At 38.7% G+C, this 4,001-nt stretch overlaps 1 pseudogene; it reads left to right on the forward strand.

Moving 5' to 3' along the window:
- Positions 1-2,642: 2,642 nt before the first annotated feature.
- LOC110221511 (small ribosomal subunit protein eS17 pseudogene) lies at positions 2,643-3,069 on the forward strand (annotated as a pseudogene).
- The last annotated feature ends 932 nt before the right edge of the window (positions 3,070-4,001 follow it).

Here is a 4,001-nt window from a genome sequence, read left to right on the forward strand (position 1 = left end):
CCCTGCCTTGTTAGCATTTCTTCTTTCTTTAAAATGCCTTGTGTACATTGAATTTATTTACTTATGCACGCATTGTATCAAATGTCAGTTTTTCCAGGACAAGGGCTGTTTTCTTTTTATCTTTGGGATTCTCATGCCTGGCGCATAGTAGGCACTTAATAAATGTTTTGAATTGAATTGCATTGAATTGCTTGATTCCTGATTTGGGGAAAAGCTCTAGAAAAGCTATAGATATCCTCTTCCTCATTGAAGCATAAATTCTGCTGAGGATTTTCAAAAAATATATGTGTGTGGTACAAGAACTTTAAGATTCTATGATTCCAGTGTCAGATTTTCTATATAAAGGGTGAATATAATGGAAGTCTAATTACTGTAGCTGGAAGCTGAGGATCGATAGCTTTATAACAGAGCAAGAAGAGAACAGAATGAGCTGTTATGAGGTTAGAGTATAAATTGATTTTTTTTTGCTTTTAATTCCACCTATGTCTAATGCCTACAAATAAGAGTTACTTGACATAATTGCATCTGGATCTTTCACAACTTAATTTTATTATGGCAAATATTCTTTTGTCTTTCCCTTTCTCTGTAATAAAATATGTTGGGGTGTTCATCTGGAAACAAAATTGCATCTGTCCAGCTGGCACTGGATTATTGGATATTACTGAACAGAGAAAGCTCACTTCTAGTGGCATATGTTATGGTTTGAGTTGAAGTTTTTTTTCTAAAGGAATTAGTTTCCAAGATTTAAGATGGGTTGTGTTGGGCTGAACAATTTTCACCTGACAAATGAAACAAGATGATAGGTTTTTCCGCAAGTGGAGTAGAAACTTATATTGTTACCAACCATAAAACATCTCCTACTCTTCAAAGATTGAATTACATCTCCTCCCTCCCCCTCTGTTCTTAATGATTTCTTTAAAATAAAGACTTTCTCTATATAATTGGTTTCTTATCCCCTTTTCAGTGAGTGGTGGATGATTGAAATTTTTAGGTAATTAGTTGTGGCTGATTAGATAAGTGCTTAGGAAGAGTCAGATTAAATATGATTTTTAAAAATTTTACTGTGCCTACTTGGTTGGGAAAAAAAGCATTAGCTTTGAGTTCACTAAACTTTGAATTGATAAGGAAAAAAAAATCAACAATTTCCATTTGATGGGCTTTGGCACAAGAGGAATAAAATATAATGTTTGAAAGTAATAAGAAAAATCATGGTCCCTAAACACTGCTCCTCTACTCCTTTGCAGCTATTCTTTACCAGGTGGCATTAACCACTCAGCTTATTTGTGTTGCTTGATTTTTCTTAATAAAACACCTGCAGCTTTGAATTCTCACAGCTGTCTTCTCTACAGGTATTGTGTCTGAAGGTGGAAAATATGTGGCTGGGTGAATATATTATGGTAATATTCTCAGTAAGACATTTCATAGGCTCCCTTCAAAATAATTGAATTCAACTACATTGTTTTAGAAAGATGGAATATTCCTGGCTTGTCAGGTACCCTTTCCCACTTTTGTGAGGTGTGGTTGGGGCTTTAGCTTGGACTAGAGGAGTAAGAGAAGAAATGTCAGAGGGTGGTAGTGAAGGTCAGAGCGAGAAAGATGCACCATGTGTGGTGCACCCCACAGAGGCTTGCTGCTGACGTTACCCACCTTGCTTTGTGTTGGAATCCAGTGGCTGGGCCCACAAAGTGAGAGAACCTTGATCAGTGCCCAGAAAGCCGAGAAGTAGAAACACTAGCCATCCTGAGTTCCAGTTTTCACTGGAGCCTATGTTAACTTCTATACCATAGGTGAGCCAAGACTCTTACCTCATTAATTGCTGTCTTAGCGAAAATATGTGAGAACTATGTGTGGTACTCTTTTGCCTGCTCAAAGGAAGACTCAAATTGTTTATGTCATAGAACTTTTGAGTCCATATTGATCTTATGTGTTGGGGGAAATTCTGAGGTCTAGGAGGGGTGGATATAAAATTCCTATTATGCATCGTCTCCTTGTACTATTATTGATTCTGTGTGTGTATGTATGTATGTACATATATGCATACACACACACACACACATATCAGGGAAAACCAATTCCATTATGCCAATTTCATGTGACTTGAACTCACTGAAGTAAAAACACATTCAGAAAGAAGTGAGGTTAGCCAATGGGTGAATAAATGAACAATTGAAAGAAAAAGCATTTATTAGTACTTATTATATTCTAAACATCGTGCTAAGCCCTGTGGATATAGATACAAAAGTGAAGACAGTATGTGCTTTCAAGGAGCTTACATGCTAATGGGGAAAGGAGCTGGTGGGGGAGACAACACATTTAGAAAGAGTGGCCAGGGAGGCATATTTTTGCTAAGAAAGTTACTGGAATGGTGAATGGAGTATAACAAAATTTGTATGTCTGTGGTTGAAGAATTGGAAAGGGTAGGAGGTAGCAGAGGGACTGTGCATGGTGGTTAAGCATCTGATAAAAAGAATGGCTGGAGCTAGGCTTAGATGGGTGGGTGGTTGAGGCTACTCACCAATCAGGACAGTGGGGCAACAAGTCAGGAGATTCCAGAGGTAAAATGGTTAAGTCTTCCATTTATTGTTCAGGTATCAAAATAGTTGTTTAAAAGATGAACAGTCCCTTCATCCGCTGGAGCCAACATGGGTTGCCTTTGGACCAAAACTGTGAAGAAGGTGGCTCGAGTCATCATCAAAAAGTACTACACCTGCCTGGGCAATGACTTTCACACCTACAAGTGTGTGTGCGAGGAGATCGCCATCTTCCCTAGCAAGAAGCTGCACAACAAGATGGCGGGATGTGCTACTAATCTGACGGAGCGGATCTAGAGAGGCCCTGTGGGAGGTATCTCCATCAAACTACAGGAAGAGGAAAGAGAAAGGAGGGATGACTATGTTCCTGAGGTCTCTGCTTTGGATCAGGAAATCATTGCAGTGTACCCTGATACCGAAGAAATGTTGAAACTCCTGGACTTTGCCAGTTTGTTTAAACTTCAAGTTACCCAGCCCACAGTTGGGATGAACTTCAAAACACCAAGAGGAGCTGTTTAATATTCACTTTTGCCTTCTTTCCAATTTTGGGAACCTCCCCCCCCAAAAAAAAAGATGAACAGGTAGTGGGGACTTAGAGCTTATTTTAATTTGTAGATGCACAAATCCATATACCTCTAGATGGTGGTTGATACTACCCCATATGAGTGGCAGAACTGAAGGATGGAAGATATCCATCTCTGTCCCTATGATTATCTGGCAATTGAACATGGCTCTTACTCAGCATTTTCATCTCACTGGTGCAGGTACAAAATACCAGAGTGAGTAAGGGACTTCCCAATGAGTATCTATCAATGTCAACATGTGGTTAAATACAGATGATGAGGTTGAGACAGCAGAAATGATTTCTCCCAAATCCCTCAGCTAGTTAGTGGTAGAACTAGTTCTCAATCCAGTTCACCTGAATCCCAATTCAGTTCTTTGTTATTACACCATGTTTTCTTCCTATTTGTTGCTTAAGAGAGTGAATGTAAAATTTACTACTAGGTAATTCATATTAGAAATCTGATGAAAAGTCTAATCATTAGTGGAAGGTTTCCAATTAGTCAACAAGTATTTCTCCTTATGTTATTAATAAGCTCTCATAATCCAAATTTTGGGAAAATACCTGCCATAGACCACCAGCTCTGAAATAAAACCCAGAACAGCAAAAGGAGACTCAAGTTAATGAGCAGCTAGAGGCTTTTTAATAAAATGCCTGTTTTAATTGCATTTCTTTTTTACGCCTCCCAGTTAAACAGCTTGCACTGTGGCTCCTGGTTGCCACACAGGCTATTAATGGTAAGGGTTGTGGGGGTGTTGTGGAGGTAACATGGGGCATGGAGGTATACATGCATAATGTATCCACTGCTATTGTTCCATCTCATTCTCATGAATTTCCTAGGGTTAGCTCTGAGTAAATTAAGCAAGAAAAGATCTTTCCAAAAATTTTATTTCCTTATCAGTTCTATT

The sequence above is a fragment of the Phascolarctos cinereus genome, unplaced genomic scaffold (genome assembly GCF_003287225.1).
Source record: "Phascolarctos cinereus isolate Bilbo 61053 unplaced genomic scaffold, phaCin_HiC Scaffold_726;HRSCAF=1367, whole genome shotgun sequence".
Classification (NCBI taxonomy): Eukaryota; Metazoa; Chordata; class Mammalia; order Diprotodontia; family Phascolarctidae; genus Phascolarctos; species Phascolarctos cinereus.